We start from the raw sequence: 24,831 nt of genomic DNA, 5'->3' as shown, positions 1-24,831 counted from the left end.
TGTGAATTTAAAAGATAATTTTTCACGTCAAGAAAGTACTGTTGTTCGATAGACTTCAAAAGTTATGTTGGTTTTGTGCGAATCCACTCGGTGGACTACATCTCGTCTCGAACGATGTACGTCACCAACATAATGAAACGATAAGAGCTGTTATGCTAGTTAACGGTTGCATCTTGCTGCCTGCTATGTCACTTAACAGTATGTAATGTACAGTCTATGGACGGATACAACTTACCTGATGTGTTTAATCCTCTGACTCATGGTATTTTCTTCGGCAAGGAAAGCCCAATTAAGACCTGTTGCTGGTATGCTTGTACAATCTAGTGTGGCTGTGAATGAGCTAACATCACTAGCGCGACTGATGGGTTTGTAGTCATTGGAATTACAATCTTTCACAATGTTGTAATTCAATAGTTACGAAACAAACTGCAAATGTCTTTACATGAAAAATTGTCTTTAAAATTGACAAACATCATATGGGTAATTCAAGGCACAAGTCAACCGGGACCAGAAAATAATTAGTTTTTCGCCATAGACTGCCGTTCAAATTTTTTTGAAAGATAGGTCCCATGGAGGCAACCGGAAGGGGCGGGACTTCACCACTCTATTGGAACGCTTGCATCTCACTGTGTTCGGCTACGACTGGAAATAACTTTTTGCATAGTGCATTACGATATGTGGATAGAATTCGGGATGTTTTATGTCATTAGTTAAAACAAATGTTAAAAAATAACTCGTATGAAATCATTCTTGGATCATAGAAGAGGTAAATGTCTTACAATGTTATTAGTTTCTATGATTTTGGTAGCACTGCACTACACAAACACACAAGCTAGCAAACATGACACGAGCTAAAAGGACATCTCCAGGTGTAAACGTTTGCCAATGGGTTGCATATTGTAGCCTACTCAAATGTCAGTAAACCAAGTAGGCCTTAATTAACTTACTTTCATAGCTTAGGCAGGTTAGCAACACTAGGTTGAGATGACAGATGCAAGTAAAGCAGATCATTAACGTTAGCCTTCTATTTATTGTCATCAAAACTGCAGAGGAGTGAACAAGTTATAGGGCAGTCTCTGGTGTCTGCAGAAGTGAGTGTGGCATCTGAGTCAATATTCTGCGCGAGGGGCTGTTGTGGTAGGTGAAATTTCACGGGGAAACCATGATGATTGGTGAAATTTGCGAAAAAGTTGCAGTGTTTGGACAAAATTGCGAGGTCGCCCAGAATTCACGAGGATTTGCTGAATTTGCGTTAATTGTTGCGATCGCAACATCGCAAATTCCTGGAGGGACTGATTTTACAAGACGGTAGACTAATACGTGATAACTGTTTGGTTGACAGCCTTTAAAGTAGTCTCAATTTCATTTTCAGGGAAAGGTTTTTTTATGTTTTAGCCTGTTACAGCAGGAATTAGTGACTGGCATGTGGGGGCGTGGCATCACGATGGTTGCTTTCCATCGGTGCTGAATGTAATGTTAGCATCTCCGAAATGTAACCCGGATCGGAGAAGTAATGTGTGTCATTTTAAATTGTTGGTTAAGATCAGTGACTTCTAGAATGTATTAGCTACCGTGGGAATATTCCCAGCTGAAAATCCCTGCATCGTGGGAATGTGCCTGCACCTTCTAGAAGGTTTTAAACTGTTGTGGGAAAGTAGGATTGATTTGCCTTAGGAATGTGTGGGGGAGCACAAGGCTAGGCTACCTAGTATAAATAAGGGTCGAACTTAATGATCACGACTGCTTCTTCTTCTTTTTCCCTTCCTTCATCTCGTTGGATTTTTGCTTTATGATGTCGTGTGCGTTGCTAGAATTCGTCCTCCGCACTTCGTTGAGAAGCAAAGTGTTGGACGTCGTGCCATGCTGAGTCGCGGACCGAAACTCCGTGGAACCTGTAGATATCAGACCTGCTACTCCGACAGGGAGTGACTGCAGAATGACAATCAGCTGATTTTTCCCCTTTTTGAGGACTTACTTTTTTCCTTATATTCTCTTTTTCTCCAGTTGTGGATTTACTATTTTTATTGTATTTTCTTTTCCTCTATTTGTGGATTTACTCATTTTTTCTATTTGTGGATCCTTTTTCCTATTTTGTGGATTACTCATTTTATATTTTCTACAACATTGTAACCTGCAAGTGGATATGCGCCGCATTTTGTTAACACCTCTGAAGTGCTGAGTAGTTCATTTAACTATGGCATCCAACTCTTCAAGCAGTATTTTTATCTCTTTTTGTGTCTTCTACGATTTCCTAACAGGAAGATAAGGTATCTCTTCTGTGGTTCTTCATCTGTCTTTTCTAATACTTGGGTCAGCGTGACTTTATACTGAAGGATGGTAAAAAGGTCTCCACTCTTTAAAAACCTAAGCAAGTAGACTATAACCTGTGTCTCTAGATAATCTCTAGGGTCAAACATCTTTGCACGTTAGCCAACTGTCCGAGACCTAGGCGTAGCTACTCCTTATTTTATAGCATCCCAATAAATCCTCTACGGAAGCCTGATCAACTTCCAAGAGGGATATGTATATAAAATAGGAGTAATAGGTTATCTGCGCCGCAGAGGGAAGACGTGCAACTTTGCTCGACAGTAGGTCCCTGCTACCTACAATAACCTCTTGGGGGTATCATGGGTCTTAACTGCCTGGGCCTAAGGTTTCGTCTGAGAAACGTCTGACGTTGACTAGGTTCTGGGGGTTACCTGCAGGGGGCAACACAGTTCAAATCTTATCTATAGCCTATATCAGAATCAGCTTTATTGGCCAGGTTTGCGTAAACAAACAAGGAATTTGAATCCGGTTCAAAGTGTATCATGAATGGTTCCCAAAACTAAGGCCTGTAAAATAGTTCTGTCTTCCTGTCTTCATATAGCCTGACAAGCCAGACCCTCATTAAAATTTAGGGTCTGGGGACTCACCATTCGCAGTGCTCAGTCCGGGGGGCGGGATAATCGGTTGTCTTTCAAATTCCCTTTGCACGCAATAGTGCTACAACTCATGAGTCCCATGCGTTTTCCCACCAGTGGAGCTAGTTGGCTAGTTCAAACATTATGTTAAGACCGCCTAATGACTATACACGATGTGATTGGCCCTATCGAAGTTTAATTTTTGCAGCTTGCAAGCCAACGGAGAGTTGCTAGACTAGCCCAGGCAGCAAATTAAATTTGCTGACGCTAGGGTGCGTCTAGATTTCTAGGCTAGTCTAGGCTATTATTATGACCACCTCGCAGCGAAGCGGAAGAGTAATTTTGTGTCAACAATTCCCGGGACACTGAAAAACAGGGCTGCACTAAACTTGGTGGGCATGTAGCCCCGTAAGGTAGACGTGGGTCGGTCGCGAGTTCGTTCGAACGGGTCTTTAAAATGAACGACCTGAACTGATTCGCCTTTCCAGTTCTTGTTCGTTCGTCGCTGAATCACACTGACCTAGTGCTGCTGCGAATGCCTATGGCCCAGCTTCCTAAGGCGAGAGCCAAACGAATCGTATGTCTGTATTGTTTCTAAAACGTTCTCATTGAATTAGCCAATGAGGAGCATGAAAGCATAGCAACCGTTTCCATGAAAAAAAAAAAAACAAATGGGCTAGTGGGAGAGCATACAATAAAAAACTAGATGTACCGCATAGCGGTACAAAATATGACCGCCGCTCAGTCCTGTACATCCGTTCCGCGAAAATAAATCACACTTCAATTTGTCTCCATATTTTACTCTATCCCCCACTCTTGAAACTTTTGTGTATGCTTGTTTGGCATGCCTGAGTGTGTGTGTGCGGCTGCACAGAAAGTAGCCTACTGGTGCTGAAAAGGTGAATAGATTGTAGAATAGCCAAAGAAGATGTAGCATTGTTATAAAACCTTTAACATCTCTAAACAATCACAAGTAGGGCAGTTCATCACAGTTCATCCATTGCAACTGGATTGATGAAAGGTCACTTACACCTGTAGGCTACATTGTATTTGGGAAAAGCAAAAGGTATCAGCATAATGTTATTTATTTATTTATTTATTTTTTATGTATTTATAAACAAAAACATCTCTGTCAGTTCCATGGCGTTTTCAACAGCTATCAAAAACAAAGGTCATTTTTGGATGGATGGATTTTTTGTGAATGTTTCTTCTTCTACATATGATTTTAGTCATCTTTAGTTCATGTAATACTTTATTGTCAATGCACAAATTAAGTAACAGTAGTCTGAAACGTTATTGTTAATGCACAAATTAAGTAACAGTAGTCTGAAACGAAATGCTGTTTTACATCTAACCAGTGGTGCAAATAACTGACATGTCCAAATGGGCCTTGATGAAATGCGTCGCTAGACTGTTCATACACATTTTAACGGGCCAAAGTTGAAGAGCTTTTGTCCGTTATTGTTCGTGCAAATATAGGCTGATTCATGTTCCCTTGCATTGTGTAACTGAGGTCCATGGCTAGTCTGGCTTTCATCAGACCAAGCTCAATCTTTTAAGAAATCAAAAAATATATAGCGGGCAGATCAGGCTGGGTTCACCCAGCCTAGTCCATAGGCACCCGATATTGTTTAATTTTCCGATTGAGATATACACGCTCTGGCTATTCTAAATGCAAAAATGCATCAGGGAGTTATGACAAAACTGTAACTAACAAACTAGATCCTAATAGAAAGCTGTTAGCTTCCCTAAGCTACAGGTAGGATTATAAGGTAGGCCTATTTACAACATAAATTGTCAATAGGCTATGCTGGCGACACAAATAAAATCTCCTTTGGAAACCAATGGCTTACGCCTTACAGTATCAAGCGGACTTAAACTGCCATATCGTGGCGAAAAGTTGTAATAACATTCACACAGCTCCATGAGTCAAGGAAAGCGCGAATGAAGTAGCCAGTTCTAAATGGGACCCACTACACAGAAGCTTAAGGTGTGTTGCTAAAGCAGCCATAATGAAATGAAGGTGTCATTGTTTGGATACTTCACACACACGTGCTTTTTAATTTCACAGACTACAACTACCAAGCTGGAATCAAAGCACATCGATTCCCCTCTCACACCCTGCACGCACTTAAAACAAAATAAACAGGCCTCTCAGTCTCACGCATGTATAGGCAAAACTGTATCAGACCGGTGTAACGTTGGTAAATCTTCCATTGCACAGAATGATTTTGTAGCACGTGCAATAAATGACAGTCGAAAGATACAAACAGTGCTGCTATCAATTTGCTTGGTATAACCGCATTTATAGTTTTCTACAAATGCAATCAATCAAATTGGCCTCCATCACTCAACCAACGCTAACGGTAACATTACCTAGGTCCTTATTGATATTACAAGATTAACGTACCTGCAGTAAAAACCAAGCATGTCCGATAAACATCCTCAGATTTATTTCGGCTTCAAGAAGAAATGGGAATTACACTTCATGTGAACATCGTCCTATCCTTATTAGATGTTCGCTGCGGTAAATTACAGTCCTTGTAGGAAGCGTCCATTGTTTTTCCAACCCACTTTTAACTTCCAACAAAATTACGTCTCACTGCAACGATGCGCCATCTAGTGGACAAACGACTACTTATCGCCAATACTGAAAATGCAGCCATGATAATGATGATGAATATTTATTTTGGCTTTCTTTTAATCCTACTGAATTTGTAATTATGTATCGGCCATTCTAATACCGGGACCTAGGCCCCTGGCCCCCGGGGACGAAACTAAATTTTTCTGTAAAAGTCTAGTGGGGCTACATACCCACCAAATTTCATGTACCCCGGTGGTTCAGTGTCCCGGGTATCGTTGACCAAAAATTCAGGAAGTAGATGACGGGAAAAATTCTTGAATTGTGTGCATGTGTACAAGTTTATGTTTATGTGTGTGGGTGTGTGTGTATGTGCGTGCTTGTGTGTTTGTCTGCGTATGTGTGTTTGTGCATGTGCATGCATGCGTACATATGTCTACTGTGTGAGTATGTGTCATACGTATGATTACTGTAAATGTATGTGTGTGCACATGGAATGGGTTAACATGACCCCTGGAGGCAAACATACGGAAAAAATTGGTCATCCTAGCCCCTACGGTTCTCAAGATATTCACAGAAAACTGTGTCTGCCCTACCCTCCTTTCGGGGGGTCCAGTACAGCGGGGGGGCTACAGATCAAAACGAAAACCGATGGTTCCATGCTATCCATGTGGGGTTACATGCCCACCAAGTTTCGTGTACCCCGGTCTTTCAGTGTCCCGCTTCGCTGCGCGGCGGTCATAATAACGATTATGGTTTACATCAGGGGTCTCCAACCTTTTTGGGAATGAGGGCTACCTGAAGACCCAAAATCATATGGAGGGCTACTCATTTGAAACTAACAGACCCTCACCACTTTTTTGCGAGGGTAGTCCTCCTAATATAGGCCTATGTGATAGTTTTTACTTTTACTTTTAAATGATCAATATTGTAGTCCTATAAGTCTTTATATATTAAGCAACTGTATTTTCATCTGATTCTTCAATACTTTAATATCAATATGCAGCACTACCAACATTTTTGTTCAGTTTGTTCCTTTTAAAGTTTGCATGGGGAATCTAATCTAATTTTTTTGAACAAAAAAAACAATCTTTTTGTGCAATTAATAATTTGGGTTACAATTTTTACCCAATTTATACACACCATTATGGATTCAGGGGTAGTTTAAGTTCTGATTTCAGTGGACAATTCGGTTTTAACATTTCAATAGTAATCGCCCACACCGCCCTAACATATGAAGACGCCTTTTAAAGTTATTGCATACCTGAAATCTCTCCATGATCTGACAAAAAAGGTAATGCACAGTCCTGCTCAGTCATGCATGCCACAACATTTTCAGCGCTATTATACGGCAGTAGCCTACGGAGGAGAAAAGGCCTGTGAGCTAAAGCAATCGTTTTTTAGTCCTTGAACAATCATGCAAGAACCGTATTTGACGAACATGGAATGGCCACAGAACTTCTGCAAAGATATGCTTCCATTGGCTACACCAGACGAGCAAGTTTTTTCCCCCTTTACTGTCTATGCGTGCGAGCTGCGTGTATGCACTCCGCTTCCGTTGTTGTTTAAAGATTGAATTGGAAACGGATTTGGAGCCAAAGGCTAAAATTTAACGCAGATACAATTTGTAGGGTATCACCAATATCATTTTAATGTTACAGATGTATGGCTACATACATTCTTAAAATAGTTCTGGTCTAGACTTAAATATCTATTGAAAACTTCACAATGGAGCGTGTTTTTAGAGCGTGATCTGCAGGCGACCTGTTGGCTATTTTTAGAAGGTGCGCTGGGGGCGCCTCATAGCCGTCCCGCAGGCTACCTGGTGCCCGCGGGCACCGTGTTGGAGACCACTGTTCTAGCTGCTACTATAGCTGCAGATAACTCAAGGCGGGGTATCGTTGTGACCTTGGTAGGGGCAACACGTGCTTTCCCCATAACAAATGAGCAATGGACATCTCCTCTGGCGTTGATAGCTCGAAGGTAAGAGCACTCCCCATAACCTGCGACACTTGCATTTGAGAAGTGGTGGAGCTCATAATTACTCACATCTGTGAAGCTTGGGGGCAAGTAGCACCTTCTCAGCCTTACATTAGACAAATTTGGGAGATCTTGCAGCCATTGTTCCCATTGATATCTAAGCTTGTCTGGGAGTGGCTCATCCCAACCAGCTTTCTCTTGACAGAGCTGTTGCAGAATTTGCTTACCACGGAGGATAAAGGGCGCCACGAACCCCAAAGGGTCATAAATGGAAGCAACTGTTGCCAGCAATCCCCTTCTGGTCATTGGGCGTTCTTTAACAGTAACTCTGAACTGAAAGTCATCAGAGAACACACACCATTGGACGCCAAGAACTCTTTCCATAAGTGGCTCTCCAAGGTCCAAATCTCTAACACTTTGGGCACACTCCTCTTCTGGAATTGTTCTCAAGACCTCATTGCTATTAGAGATATACTTATGCAAATGAAGTTTACCAATACTGCAGAGTTCTCTTGCTTCTTCAATAAGTCGAACTGCTTCTGTTTCAGAGGAAACACTTGCCAGCCCATCATCAACATAGAAATTTCCTTGAATGAATTTGATGGTATCTTGGTTAAACTTCTCCTTACCTGCAGAGGCCAGATGTTGAAGACCAAAATTGGCACAGCCAGGTGAGGAAGCAGCCCCAAATAGATGGACCTTCATTCTAAACACGGTTTGAGGGGACTCTAAATCACCATTCTCCCACCATAAGAACCTTAGGTAATCTTGGTCTTCAGGTCTTACATGAAATTGATGAAACATTCGTTCCACGTCACACATGATCGCAATTGGGCCCTTACAGAACCTACAAAGGACCCCCACCAAAGTATTAGTGAGCTCTGGTCCAGTGAGAAGATGATCATTCAAAGACACATTCTGAAACTTGGCGGAACAGTCAAAGACTATACAAATTTTTCCTGGTTTTTGAGGATGATACATCCCATGATGGGGTATATACCAAGCAGGGGAATTGCTAACTTGTTGTTCTGGGACTTTTTCTGCATCATCTCGGCCAATAAGATCAGTGATAAAATTAACATAGTCAGAAAAGTAACTATTATCCCTTTTGAGCCTCCTCTTCAGGCACATCAAACGCTGATCTGCACAAGACTTGTTGTTAGGCAGGTTTGGTCGCTCTCCTTTAAAGGGTAAAGGCATTTCAAAGTGATCATCTGACTTATGCTTAATTCCACTATTTAACTTCGTCAGGAACAAGACATCATCTTGAGAGAAGGAATCCTCTTCTACCCGCTCATTGAAATCCGACTCCAACATCTTCATGACATCATCGGGAGCAATCGTTTCTTTAATCTGAGTCCTAAACACAAAATGGACTTTAGTTTTTAGCTGATCTGGCACTTTAAGTTGAGGAATGACTTGCCTTACAAGGATACGGTGACTCACACCAAGAACATCACCATAATGTTCACCTGGGTCACCATAGCTCACAATGCTCCAGCCCAAGTCGGTCCTCTGTGCGAATGGTTGATTTTCTTCTCCACAGACAACCTCCCTGGGCATTAGAGCCTGTGGGCAATTGTACCCTATCAACAGGCCAATTTCGCATTGTCTTTGTGGAGCAATGTGCGGTGCGAGGTGCTCCAAATGTGGCCATGCCCTTGCAGTCTCGGGAGTGGGAATATGTGATCTATTGGCAGGGATAAATTCTCTGGTATACACTGTTGGTACTGTTAATTTCTTGGTGGAATTCAACCCTCTTATTTGCAAACCCTTGAGCCTTCTACAACTAATGATTGTTTCCCTTGAGGACATGGTGGATAGCTTTAGTTTTATGGGTTCTGTATTCATATCTAAAGCATCTGCCACATGCTCTAGAATGAAAGAGGAATCGCTCGGTGAATCCAACAGAGCGTAAAGAAGAATTTCCCTCCCCGAGTCACTCGACACAATGACTGGAACTATTGCAGAAGTTTGAATGCTGTTACTGTCTCTTAAAGGTCTCATCTCATCGTTTTTTCATTAATTTTGCCATGGTCTCTAGTATTAATGAATGCCCTGTGAGCCGGTTTTGGAGAAAAAAATGCTCTCCTGCGTCTATTTCATGCTGTTCTAGTTTGGTGGGGAAGGTGGGAGGGGAGGAACGACAGGATTTGCCTCTTGCTCATGAATATTCATGACATGTTAATGACCTCGCCTCTGATTGGCTAACAGTATTGTGACGCTCCCTCCAGTGCGTCCTCATCCGATTCTGCCTGTGCTATGCTCCATATTCAACTTTAAAACTCGAGTCAAAACTGTTGCACAAAATGTCTTCGGAGATACAACTTCATGTGTTTGATCCTAGTATCCGAGAAGGAAGAAGAACCGCTTCCTGATCCTTTGTCAGTGAATGTTGGTTTAATAGAATGGTAACAATTGCATGTCAGCTTAAAATTTCTCCTAAAAGAGGTAAACGTTTGTGGCAATTGTCATCTTGCATTCAAGTAATAAACAGTTGGAAACGTTTTAAAATAAAGACCTATTTCTTTACACAGTCAAAAGTCTTTGCAATCTTCCTAGTAGATATTTTACTTCACAACACAGGTTATAAGCACCCTAAATGCAGTTCAGCCACTGACCTAGCCTGCTAATTGTATGCTATTGGAATAGATAGTTATGGTTTGAATTCCATGATACTATCATTGAAAGACCACTTGGTTATAGCTCAATATATATATAGATTTAAATGCAAACACACTTACCTACTCCTAGCTATATTTCGCTGGAATTGCACCAGAATGCCTACAGAAGCAGAGAACGTGTGCTGCAAGACTTCTCAAGTAATGAGTATAAACTATGGCTTTGATAGCCTACATTGGCAGAGGTTAGCCTACTCAAGTTGTTTTCTGTCACGTATGACCCTTAGGAAAAAGTATAGGAATCTTATAGTATAAGACTACTACAGAAAAACTATAGCAGTTATAGGATATTATAGAGTTATTAGTAGTACTTCTACAGTATGTCCCAAAATACGTATTCCTATAAGATTACTATAATATTTTGTCCCAAAATACTATAATATTCCTATACTACTTTTTCATAAGGGGATTGCTCATGTGGTTAGAAAAATGGGCAACACCAGTACCTCTGTTGTCTGTATGACCCTGTACCCAGGATTAGAACCAGTCTGCCTTAACATAATGTGCTCCCTTCAAAATGCACTAAACATTCGACTATGACGACTATGGCCCCCCGTGAGACAGAAGATATGAAAGGTAAGATAAACCTTTAGTCTAAAAGGGACAAAAACTGATGCAACTCCTAAAACTAATATACAAAACAGGTCAATCTTCAATAAATAACTTTATTATATTTACATACAGCAGTGGTACTCAAAGTGTGGTCCGCAAGCTCTCTCAAGTGTTCCGCAAGTAGATGTGGTAAAATATAATAGATGAGTTGTTTGCAATATTGAGCCAACTTGTATGTACAGTAAATCCAAACAGTTCTGCAACACTCATGTAACCTACAGTATGCCAGTTTAAATCATATGAATCCTCTGACAGCAGCATGGTGCAAAGACAATAAGCAAGGTGGTTTAGTGAGAAGGCCTATTGTGTAATATACTGTTGAAGTAGGTCTACTGTTTTTTTTTGTTTTTTTTTTGCTAGGTGGTCAGTGATCTTTATACAGATGATTATTATTGTTTAAGTGGTCCTTGGTCTGAAAAAGTTTGAGAAACACTAACAAATAGTAATATTGCAGTCTATTAAAATAATGCAAACACAAAACAAGAACATCCAAACCATGCACAGAATTAACAATGTCCTCTTTTTGCCAGACGATGCAGACATCTGGCCTACAGATCCTTTGTAAGATGGTGCTGGGATTATTTAGGGAAAAAGGTCTGAGTTGTTGTTTCGGCTTGTGTTGTCCTGGGTATCCGAAGGGCCAACACACAAAACACATTCGTTGGCTGTGATGATTCTATTACATTGCTCATTGCGCTGGGCCATAGGTGGAGCCATCAGGTGTTATTGTGGAGATGTCACTTTCATCCTCCTCCTCCTCTTGATCAACCCGAGGTCTTCTAGCTGGCCTTGGATGAACAGGCTTGATGGGAGTAGAGGTAGCAGGCCCCCATGTTCATGGTGTATCCGAAGTGCTTGTATCAATACTCATACTTTTCATGAAGTATTCTGTTTGGGTACCTAAAGTAAATAAATGTGTATTCCTGTCAAGTTACAAGATACTAATAGTACACAGGACATTCACTATCTCATACAAAACTGTACTGGCACAATGGAAACAAAAAATATTTTAGTGACTGTGGTAAGGTGTATGATGTACTAAGTAGCACACCCACAAGAAGACATTCAGTAATATCAATTATATCTGTTATGCAATTCATGGGTTTCATCAGGTCCATTTACACAGGTGTATTAATCAAGCACCATGCAGTCTGCATTCATAATCGAGGTACTTGATTTTATACACCTGTGGAAAGTGACCTGATGAAACCCATGCATTGACTTTCCCAAACATTGACGAGCACATAAGAACCTGTATTAGCCTACTAGAAAAAGACTTCTAGAAACTAACTAGCACAACAATAAAAGTTAGATCACAAACCTTTGCTTCTAGCGTGATGACCTAATGTACTGTAGGCTAGAAAGCTGTGTAGCCCAACATGAGGATGTGCTCTGGAAGACATACAAAACACTAAGTAAACAGCAAGTAATCAAACAAAACATCATTGTAGGCCTACTACATTAGACTGAAGTGTAAATACCTGGGCTCTAGTGATAGCAACTTAGCCTAATAGTGCACGGGTATTGTCTTTTTGATTTTCCCTGTTTAGACTAGAACAATACCAGTCCTTAGTTGAGCATAAGATATTGTTGCCAATATTATTATTTGTGGTTTAACGCTTAGGTTAGAAGATTATAGGTTCAACAAGCTAAATCTCTGGGTAGTGTGGTCATACAGTTTCTTATGAGTGTAGCTACACCAGGCACGTAACTGAAGCATTCCGTTCGCGTTGCGTCTTCTGCAACAATTAGCTTCCAATAGGTCTAATCCAGTGTTTCTCAAAGTGTGGTCCGGGGACCACTGGTGGTCCGCAAGCTATCCCAAGTGGTCCGCGAGCAGACGTGGGAAAATAATATAGATGAGTTGTTTACAATATTGAACCAACTTGTATGTAAATCCAAACAGTTCTGCAACACTGTCTACTGTATGTAGTGTAAATCATATAAATCTTCTGACACAATAAACAAAGTGCAAAGACAATAAGCAAGGTGGTTCAGTGAGTAGGCCTATTGTGTAGGGTATTATACTGTTGAAGTAGGTGTAATCTTTTTTTTTTTTTTAGCTAGGTGGTCCGTGTGTTTCTTTTTTATTGGTTAAGTGGTCCTTCATCTGAAAAAGTTTGAGAAACACTGGTCTAATCATTGGAAGTAGCTACACCTGGCGCGTGGCCTGTAGGCTACGTTCAAAAAAATAGACCATTCCTCTAATGGATTTTACCAGAGCCCTTCCTATTAGACATTCTCTGATTTTACACGTCGCGAACAGAACACTTCAGTTACGTGCCTGGTGTAGCTTCCTGTAATATAGGCTAGCCTAAGCCTAGCTTGTGCCCTTTTCATGCATGCTAACGTGAAGAATATGAACTTGCTATTTTGTAACAGTCTTTAGGTGGAAAAGTTTGTTTGTACTTACAGCCTGTGAGCTGGTGGTCGATCGTCGTGACGTACAGGTCCAGGTTTTCAGAACATCGATGCAAAACCACTTTCACAACTGTAGGCAGGCACAGTGAGTGTGGTCGAAATGATTGGAACACAGAACTAATGTTGCACTATACTTCGGTGGTGGTGTTCCAATGATAAATTCCAACCATTTCTTCCTCAACTCTTCTTTTTAAGGCAAAACATGCTACATTGATGTGTTATTGCCACAAATAACACAGGCACAAATTTGCTCCGCCATGTTAGCAACTTGCTGTTAGCTCCTACTAGCTGCAAAGGGGGACAATCTCCTGGCAAAAATAATTGTTTTCCCTGCGGCGTCACAGGGAAGGGCTTTTTCTGATTCTCTTGTTTTTCCGTGTATTTTCTTTCATTGGCTAATGCGGGCAATGGGGGTAGAAGATCATTTTCACGTGCAGCATGCATATGCAACTTGGAGTGAGCAATAGTATTTCAAAAGGAACAAGTATTAAACGGTTTCTCGGTGAATGAGACCTTTAATTATGATAGGAGGAAGCAAAGAAGTTGACGTGTGGCATGAGGTCTTGTAAGATCTGTGGCCAAAAGCGAAATCGGACGCACAAAGTGGGCAGAGGCGGGCCGAAGTTAATTAATAAGAGATAGATAGATAGATCAGAATTTAACACTGGTTGCATGTGATTGGTTTATTCAAATTCACGTCACATCATTCACACTTTGTACATGAAATTGCTATAAACATGCGTGCTTTGTGGCTTCTTGAATCTTCACATTACAGAAAATAACTATACATAAATAGCATACAGGATTTGTATCTCAATTATATACATACTCATTCAGAAAAAAGGGATATAGTACTTGACAGAAATCCACCCCAAACACCAAGCTCATTTATGGGTTTGCATGCATAACTACCACTAGGTGGGAGTGTTGCATCAGTGAGCTCCCTGATGCTGTGTAATAACTGGACAGAGGATGCCACATGTGGAAAGAGAGCACACTGTCTATAACTATTGTAGATGTTCATACCATGTGAAATCTAGTAAAATACACACCCAAGCTGTAGTTTACTATATGCCATGATTTACAGAATGGCGTTGGAGTAAAGTGCATCTAGGTGTTTCATCAGGTTTATTGGTCTAATTGAATCATAAGCAGAGATATTAAGACTGAACTAAGTTAACCCTTAAACACCATAATGACTGCACATTAACAGCACATTAAACTTTTGATACTGTGTATCAGGCACTTTTTATACCAGGCCTACTTCATCAGTTCATGACATAACCACATAGTACTAGTTAGTGTGAAGTCAGAATGAATCTGATGTGTCATTATTCTGACAGGTCCACAACCCAAAGGGAAAATATCTGTCCCATCACTTAGCCACTCTAATAGAACACCCCAAACAGTCAGCTCTTGACAACACTGCTTTATCTAAACAAGGCACTACTGTATTTATATACATGCATTTACTCATGTATATGTCTATTGGTACTCGACCTGGGTACCAGAATGAAATTAATATTTTATGGATGATACTTGGATACTGTGGAGTAGGGCTTGAATAACAATTCACAAAAGCCACAACTCTTCACTTTAATAATTCTTAAGAGTGACGCCTGAGACAAGTTATCCTTCTCTACACCCGTTCTCTGTATTTAATAACAGTGCATGTCTTTCGGAAAGCCAGCCAATGGAGTAGCAGTCAGTTTCTCGCCATCAGATTGCCTCCTTTATAATTTACATGCCTTTCAAGTCCTTATGTGTTTTACCACTAGCAACCCCCTCTCTGTAATTTCAACCCTCCGTCCTCTACTTCCCAAGTGGAAGATGGCAGCTGCCTGGCGATCCTTAGCGTATCAGGACCAGTTGCATCTCAGAGTGGGCAGTTCTTTGGGTTCATATCAGACACTGATATATTATTTATTATTATTATTATTATTATTACTATTATTATTATTTATTATTATTGTTATTATATGTGGCTGATTGATAAGTAAATGCCTCCCCTGTCATTCGGATAGCATAATAACAGCATTGTTTCAAAAGTGTCTAAAGTCTTTGCACAGTACTGTATCTCTAGGTTCAACAACAAACGCAACCACAAGAGCCTTGGCTGCTTACCTCTCCACCTTCTTCTCTGCCTCCATTTGGAAAGAACTGAATGAACTCAACCTGAATGAACTAACTATCTCTCAGTGGCTGACACAGTTCATACAATTGTCCGGTAAACAGGTTTCTTGTCTGCTATTATGAAGAGATTGTATGGTGCCTGCACACGTCATACGGTTAACACACCAAGGCGAAAAGCATAAATGGACTCACTGAATTACGTCTAATGAAGCCATTAGTTCATCAGAACATGTGCAAGGTTACTGAATGATTTTCAGTAAATGATTTTCTTCAAGTGTTCATGAGGTTTTCATTAGTGTGAATGTCTGTGTGTGTCTGTGTTTGCCTATGTGTGTGTGTGTGTGTGTGTGTGTGTGCTTGTGCTGAACTCCACACCAGTCAATTTACAGCACAACATGTGCACAGACAAGGAAAGTCATTACAAGATTCATACACACGCATTGCTCTTTTTAGTCACTGAGGGAGACCCGGGTCTGGCTTTAGCACCCGGAGCTAAAGACTCAAGGATAGATCAATGTCAGGCTGAATAGGACTGAATGCCATGTTGGGTGGGAGAGAGAGCGAGAGAGAGGCTCGAGGCGTGGAAAGTCATATTGGGATGTCTGGCCAGTGTGGTGCAGGCTCATTTCATGAATTCTTTAATGTGCTAAGTCAAACTGGTCCCCAGTGCCCTCTGCTGCCTGCCAGTCCCGAGTAATTGCAGAGTGTTTCCGGTGTGTGTGTGTGTGTGTGTGTGTGTGTGTGTGGTGGTTCCTCTCAAAATGACCTCCTATCCCCTCTCCTCCTCACTGGGAGGCTGTACGTGGAGTCACAGGGAGAGCAGCATGATGGAGGCCTGGCAGAACGTAATCTACAGATGTGTCAGGAAACGCACCTTGGGAGTACCCCCCACTCCACCCCACCCCTCCTCAGATCATTTATCCTGATGTCCAATCACTGCACTCGTAGATCAATATTACAGCCACAGCAAATGGCCAAAAATGGTCGGGCAGAAAGGAAAAAAAAAGTGAAAAGATGAAATACGAGGTCAAAGTCATGGCAGGTAGTTTTTACAACTCCGCCACGCAGATTTACAGCCAGTCTTTCAACAGTCATGCTGTACAGCGAGGAAAACTGCAACCTGGAAAAACGAAACATGATCTTCTCCCATACTCTTATAATAAGAGGGTGGAATCAGCTTGTGTTTCTATGTGAATAATCAGCATTTGTCCTATTTCTTCTTTTTCCACTTTGGCCCTAATCTCTCCCACATTCAGAGTACAGGAGTCAATCTTGTTTAATAATTGGTTTACCCAAATGTCATACTGACCCCACTGTCTGTGATGCCCATGCAACCCTTGATTGATATGTAATCTGGCTATTAAGGCAGGCAATGAAGATGAAGATGACTTCCTCTCCATGTACCTATGACCTCCACCGGAGGCCTCTGGGTAATGAGATTGCAGAGTCATGACCGTCTCCCTCCTTGAGGGTGAATGGAGGTTAGCGTGATCTGCTTTCAAAATTATAGAGAGAGGTATAAAATGGTTAAGTAGCCAAAATCCATGTGTCTGACTAAACACTCTGTGGGACCATCAGGTCATCTAAATACGTAAATATGTCCCTGGAACACAAATGACCAACAGAAAAGCTGGATGTGAGTGATTCCAAAGCAGGTAACCTTTTTTAAGACTCACCTGAAAGTCACGCAAAGTATACATGTTTTGAGGACAAAGTTGTGTCATCTCTGTTTTGGATTCCCGGTTGTCCTCAGGCATATTCGAGTCAACATCATTCAGTACGGAGCTGGGCTTTTAATACTTCAAAGTGAACCACTGCTTGGGTCATGACGTGGAGCCAGAAAGAAAGTTTGAGAGCGTAATTTATGAGAACATTTAGAACAAGGCTGACAAAAGATGGTTTAATCATACAACTACAGACTAGACTGGGAGATGGTCCAGAGGACAGAGAGAGAAGGAGAGAGAGAGAGGAGAGAGAAAGAGAGAGAGAAGGAGAGAGAGAGAGGATGAATGGAGCTTGTTGGGAACATGCCTGCTAGGGAAAGAGATTGTGTTATTTTGAAGACGAATGAGCTTCAGAGCTTTTAGGTACACAAGGAGAGAGCCGGCGTGAGGGAACATCGCATCATTTGATGAGGCCTCTCTGGCGTCTCCTGGGAAATCGCCTCGCTTCTGTCGGTATGACAGATATGCGTTAGCCGCCGACATTCTGTGCCGCGCCACTCCACACCCCACCACAACTCACAGTCCACACAAGCACTCGCTCAATTTGTCCTTGAGGAACTTGTATCAAATACCCATCAATCCTCCGAGATCTGGAGGAGTTATTTTTAGCACTAATTGCTATCTGGTTTGCTGTCCTTTTAAATCGTTTTATTGAGGTGCTTTCTAGACTTCCTAAAATATTTTTTTGAAAAAAGAAGTCATAGAATGGAAATGCAATAGACTAGAAACGTCTCCCAAGATGTTTCTGAGAAAGAAAAGTTGCAGTTCTTGCACTGTGGCTTTTGATTTGTCTTTGAGATGGTCAGATTTACTGTGAGGTGTCAGTGTATAAACAAAGTAGGTCTGCGCACAAGAGCACAAATCTCCTGTCCTCTGATAAACTGCCACAGTTTAGATTTCAATTCCCTTGATTTGTTTTTCTATTTGCTTCGGTGCACAGCAGCCTGTGCAGTGCAGTGTCATTTTATTTCAGTCTGGACTCCGCTCTCAGCCATTTTGCCAGAGACTGACACCACATCCATTTTAACTGACAGCCAGCAAATAGCCTTGCAGCCTCAATTTCCTTCCAGTGGGAGTTCCACAGAAAATAGCAACAGCTCTGGAAAAATCTTGCGCCTCTGGCAAACACAAGTTTATGTGCATGTAACTTTTCTTCTTCTCTGCACTGTCCTCCAAAAGTTTGGAAACCTCAAACCTGTCCAATATGGTTGTGGGTGGGGGTATGATTGAGCAGCACCATCCCATGGCCACAGTCACATATCATGGGCCCTTGAGCAAGGCACCTGACCCCAAACTACTCCCTGAGTGCTGTAAAGAGAGCTGTCCACTGCTCCGTGTGCATATGCTCCTAGTGTGTGTGTGTGTGTGTGTGTGTGTGTGTGTGTGTGTGTGTGTGTGTATACTAACCACGGATGGGTCAAATGCAGAGGGGGAATTTTGTTCAGGATGAAATACACTCAACCTAGATCCTGACAGAGGCCTCCAAAGCCAGACTGTCGGAATGAAAGCCAGGAGAATGGTCATCATCGGAGTCAAAATATACAGTATATATTATCTTATCATCATGTTGGTATAAATCCATAATCCTCCACCCAAAGCACTCAATTCCAATGTCTGCTATCAAAAATTCTTCCAAGTCTGACTTCAGTTAGTTGTAAAGGATTGACACAAGACTGTTCAAGTTAGCAGGACATGCCAACACAGCCCTCTGTATCCTTAAAGGTGTGATTTGTAGGATTGTTACCGAATGTTCTGCAGGCCAAAATAAAAACACTGGTGAACGTTCTCAAGACTACCAGACGCGAGCCTCTTCTGGGTTGCCAGATGTAAGGAAGACTTAGCTAACGTTAGTTGACCTGCAGCTGCTTTAACGTTTCTCCAACCATGACCCAGCTACACATTACGGAAACAGATGAAGTTTAGCATAGGCTACCTGTCGTGGAGAAATATGGCCAGTTCGGCGTCAGACTTGATTCTTTGTTTCACAAAGACGTCACCATCTCAGGAATCTCCTCCGATGTCCACTTAATTTGTTTCTTGTTTTAATTTTGGAAATTTGCCTGCCTCTCGTAGGCGTTCATGACTACAATTGACAGCTGTTGATAGTTGGCCTTTGCTAATTTGGCAACCCAAATAGGAGGACGCGCTAGCCCATTATTATGACCGCCGCGCAGCGCAGTCAGATTTATTTATTTATTTATTTTTTTTCCACATGTCCAAATTTCCGTCAAGGATTCCCGGGACACTGTTAGACCGGGGTACACGAAACTTGGTGGGCATGTAACCCCACATGGATAGCATGGTACCTCCTTTTTTCATTTTGATCTGTAGTCCCCCCGCTGGACTGGACCCCCCTAAAGGAGGGTAGGGCAGACACAGTTTTCTGTGAATATCTTGAGAACCGTAGGGCCTAGGATGACCAATTTTTTGCGTATGTTTGCCTCCAGGGGTCATGTAAACCCATTCCATATGCACACATGTGCGTAAACAGATACACACGCACACACATACATTCACAGTAATCCTACGTATGACACATACTCACACAGTAGACATATATACGCATGCATGCACATGCACACACACAGGCACATAAACAGGCAAACACACAAGCACATGCACGCACACACACCCACCCACACACACATAAACATAAACATGTACACGCACACATGCACACAATTCAAGAATTTCTCAGAATTATGAACAGGCAAGATGGGGGTGGGGTTGTATAAAATGTATATTACATGTGAAATCTATGAACTAATCATGTTTTGGTACTTGTTGTCTAGCAGATACCAGTGAGAATTGAGTGTGCATAATACAATTCAGTGAGACAGTTAGAATCATATATGCCTTTCAGCGTGACTTATTTTTGTGGAAAACATGTGCTGGACTGGGCGGCGGTCATATTTTGTACCGCTCTGCGGTACATCTAGTTAATACGCTATTCTAGAATGAATCGTTCAAAACATAAACGAAAATTCCAAGAGATTCTGCCCCGTAACTCATTTTTTTTCGTTGGTTTTACGGGGTTTTACAGGTTAGAGTAATGTTGTCAAATATGCCATTATTTCAATTCATCGTGTTTCCTTACTCTCTGACAACATATGGTGATCATTTTTGGAATGGTTACAGTTTATTTTCCATTATTTCCTACATACTGGTCCTTTAATGAATCTGGTTGACATCCTATGCCAATATTCAAGTACAGTATTGTTCAATAGAAACGAAAAAGCATTTTTGGAGTAATAGACTTTTCTCTTCCTAGAAGCTGTTAGTGCACATTCAAGTATGTAGTACATGTACTAGTATGTATGTAGCAGAGCCATATAAAGATACCCATATATGGCTCTGGTATGTAGTAATGTAGTGGTTTTCTGTATTAGGTATTGTGAGTGTGGTACATGTTATGGTACTTTGTGGCCATGGCCTTCGGTGTTGTGTACTCATGCACCATTCATCCAACTTGCAGGACAAATTGTGGACTGGTGGTGCTGTTCTTTAGATGTGTTGCTATATCTTGGGAAAAGATCAGGTGGAACAGTTCAAGTTCAAGCTGAGCTCAGTTTTACTTCCTTTAACATTTTCTAAAAGTAATTTCTCTCTTGCAATCTTTTACACCATTTTAGTTTTGGATGAGACTGAGTGCTGTTTGTTGTGACTTGTCTTTTGTGATCCTGCTTGTAAACCAACAACTACCTCCTCAAGCTACACACTGTATAATTTTATTGTTCTTTTTTTCCCCTCAGACAGCTGCAGTATGTGTGATATACTGAAGAACTCTTGAGATGGTGTTGGCTGAAACAGGACAGCTATCATTATGAAGACACAGTGCCCTCCTGTCCTGCGGAGCAGATACCACATAGTGGGCCTAACTGGCCGCAAATGGATTTTCCATTGTGCAGTCCTGTCAGGTTCTTCCCTGCTCGCCGTTTACTGGGAGCATCTGCTGAAGTCGTTTACGGAGCCTAGTGGCACAGGAGACCCTCTTTACAGCAGGGAAGGTGTCAGAATTTTAAGCGTGCCCTGGCTTTATCCTGTTTCCAGAGCTGTTTCCGCGGCGACGATCCCCGAAGGCGCCCTGCCTCATGCGTCCACATCCCGCTCCTCTGCTGAAATAATGTTACATTTGGAGCACTGCGGGGAGCACCAGTCAATTAGAGCTGACAAGCAGACGGACCAGCTCACACGCGATGCACTCTGCAATACACTCCGCAATGCACTCTCTCACACAGGCCGTATGAGTGGGCCGTAGAGACACACACACACACACACACACACAGTACCAGACACACAAACACACACACGCACACAATTTTCCCTTATATTTGGTTCATCCTCTCGAGAATGTGTAGTATGTGTGTGAGAACACACACACACAGACACACACAAATAAGCACACACATGGCACACACACACACAAACCATATTATGGGCTATATCTAGTTGTCCATCAACATGTTTTTACAGTTTTTCAAACAATATTCATGAAATGGAAAATATATTGTATATTGTAATATTGTGTAAATAAAAACAGCAAGCAATGGTGACACTGATGCACCTTTCCCATTCACCAGTTAAAGTGTACGATGCATGAATGACTACTCACATCAGAAGTATGTACTGTATGCATGCATGTAAAAGACATGACTTACAAGAAATCCTAAAAGACTTACATTTGGCTTAAACCAATCAACCCCACTACCTCATGCATCACTACAGGCAGCTCACATTTCCAATTTCTCCATCAACGCAGGTGCCTGTCACTGTATACCGACACACACATACACATAACACAGCAGTTCAATCACTGGCCTAAATGCACAACGCACATTTGATCAAGATCATGGAGCTGAATTCATGCACTGAGCACACTACCGACAGATGTAGGCAAAATGTCTGAATGCTAAATTGAATCTGTCCTGCTGTCAGAAGCATGCCTGGCTGATGCGCACGGTTTCATTTGCATCCACAACCGTCAGGTAACCCCTCCATTTATCATAGCCTAAAACAATAAAGTCTGCCAAAGCCAACTCTGCTTCTCATGCATCAAGCCTAACACTCCCCAAGCAGCGGTGTGCTGCTAACCTGTTTGTGTAATATTTTTATTCATGATGAGCGATTGGTATTCAGATATGTTCCTCTTAGGATAATCCTACCTGAGGCTCTCAGCACATCTGAATTGCTTAAGGTTATTGATGAGAGGGCTAACAGAGCCAGTATTAGAGGTTTCTCTTTGGCTCCGCTAGGCAGATTGCTCCTGCTGTTTTTTTTTTTTTTTTTACTACTTATCAAATGGGTTCAGTGTCAGCTGGAACCCTCTAAAGGTCATTGCAACACAATGAAATTTAATGGTTAAATGCTGTACAACATAATCAAATTTAATCGCTAAATGTGTCTTTTTATTTGCCCCAGGATTACCACATAGTGGAGACATTTTAGCATCTGGAGGCACTGGTGTCTGTCATCTCACACTAGAGTACTTGCAAACCAGCATGTTTAACATTAAAACTTGCTGGGTGGAATTCATTTGACGTCTTAGTTCACCGTTGCTATAATCTAATTACAGTTTTTTGGCATTTCTCGAATCATCATTAACATTTGCACAACAGTAGTGCATTTCTCAAAAATTTTGCACAAGCAATTGTTTGGATTGGTGAAAGCATTTGCTATTTGTTTTTTGCACTTGCTATGTGCACAAGTGACTAGTTGATGTGAAGGTTGAACTAGTAGTTTTGAGAATTCTGATCTGAGAAATGCACCAAAATGACTGAGAATCTTCATCAGCTGTTCTGCCTTTACCTGTATACTGGTTGTCTGATCTTACGCTATACTTAATTGCATCATTATTTCCAAGGGCCAGACAGACAGAAACGCAGACAGACACACACACACACACACACACACACACACACACACACACACACACACACAGGTTGACCCATTAGTCAGTGTTTTAAGTTCACCTGTGTACCGGTGAGGGTTTCAGGGCATGTGGGTCATCAGCACTCTTCTCTCACACACACACACACACACACGCGTACGCGCGCGCGTACACACAGCTCAGCAGTCTGCCCTGAGGCCTGGATGGCATGGCCTGGCGGGCAGATGCCAGTTCCCCGCTCCCTGACACCGCCTCTAGGGTCTGTGGGCCCCTAATAGGCCCCTGTGCTGCGTGACCTTCAGCTCTGCCCCGCTGCCGCCAAACAAGTGGGTTTCTCTGAGACGTCAGTCATATTTGGGGCGCCTTTGGCTGCTGGTGTGCTCACCCCGACAGATTTCTCTCAGGCCACGGGTAATACTCCCATGGGCAGTACTTACGCCATATTTGGATCATCCCAGCTAAACTCCAAGGGCACATGAGGGCCACTGAATATGCTGATGTTTGCACTTCGTACATGCAACTACCTCCTCTCTCTACCGCCATACCACACAGTTTTGGAAGGTGGACATGAATAGTTAGTGGAACAGAATACAACAAATATGAACATAAACACATTTGTGCTTGCTTTTGCTTGAACATCCCCTTTGTAAATGTGAGAGGACACATGTTTTGAATTCATTGTAGTGATTTTCCTCTGACTGAGGCCTTGGCCTCTTGGTGTGTGTGTCTTTGTGTGTTTGTACGCACATGGTGGTGTGTGTGTGTGTGTGTGTGTGTGTGTGCGTGTTGCTTCAGACCCTAAAGGCAATGTCGGCTCTGCGGCGCCTGTGTTTTTGCCATCAGCAGCTTTGAGGATGCTCTGGGAGCCACAGGGGGACTCTTGCAGGTTAATGTTCATACACAGGCCTGTGAGTGCACTGTACACACACTCATGCGCTCCCAAACATACACCCATGCTATGTGCACATACCCACGCAGGCACACGTGTGCAAGCACACACACACACACGCACACACACACACACACACACACACACACACACACACTTGCTGCAGAAAGTACTGGATTTCATGATTAGAATCAAATGGGAAATGGAAAGAATTGTTCTGTACTCATTTATCTCTTAACCCCTCTGATTCCATTACACTCACACACACACACACACACACACACACACACACTCAAATACATGTTATGTCTCTCTTTCTCACATCCCATGTTAATCACCTCCAGCTTCAGCTTCAGCTGATATTGTAAGTCCTGTCCAGTCATGTCCGTGTGCTGCTAACAGTGCTGACTGACTGCCCACCAGGGCCCACTGGACAGGCCCCCTCCTCTGATTTATTACTGGTGACTATTCTACTGTCCACTGGCTCATGGAAAACATCAGACTCGGGGAGGACTTTGGGACCTGATCAAAAGCTGGATCATTTGGGTTGGATCTGGTTTTGCATTCTGAGCTTCTGTCTATGGAGATTTGCTGAGCCCAGAATCAAGAGAAGACATATGGTTAGTTAGTTACATAGATAGATAGATAGATAGACAGACAGGCAGATATATACTGTATATATATAGATAGATAGATAGATTATAGATACATAAATATATAGACTATCTAGATAGATAGATAGATTGAAACTGAATAAACAAAGAACAGAACAAATAGGCTTTCTTATGGAGTGTAGGCTGCAGCACTCCTTGGTGTGTAGGTGAGAAGCTGAACCAAGGGTAAGTGAATTCTCAGTTATTCCCCCCCCCCCAGCGTGAGGTAGCACACCGTTGCCATGCTAACGTATGTTGGATTTAAGCCGGCAGGAACACTAAAGCACTTCAGTGTGGTTGTAGTAGAGTAGAGTGTGTTTGTAGATGTCTTTGTGTTTATGTGTGTGCGTGTGGTGTGTGCATGTTC

General features: G+C 42.1%; 1 long non-coding RNA gene across 1 annotated transcript; it reads left to right on the top strand.

Annotated features, from left to right (window-relative positions):
• The first annotated feature begins 2,529 nt into the window (after positions 1 to 2,529).
• On the top strand, positions 2,530 to 24,586 carry LOC121720793. The gene is made up of 4 exons (XR_006034629.1): positions 2,530 to 2,545; positions 2,654 to 2,716; positions 22,987 to 22,991; positions 24,575 to 24,586. It is a non-coding gene; the product is annotated as an uncharacterized LOC121720793 (long non-coding RNA).
• Positions 24,587 to 24,831: the final 245 nt, after the last annotated feature.

This window comes from Alosa sapidissima, chromosome 10, assembly GCF_018492685.1.
Source record: "Alosa sapidissima isolate fAloSap1 chromosome 10, fAloSap1.pri, whole genome shotgun sequence".
NCBI classification, from domain to species: Eukaryota; Metazoa; Chordata; class Actinopteri; order Clupeiformes; family Clupeidae; genus Alosa; species Alosa sapidissima.
This window is presented reverse-complemented; position numbering and strand designations above follow the sequence as displayed.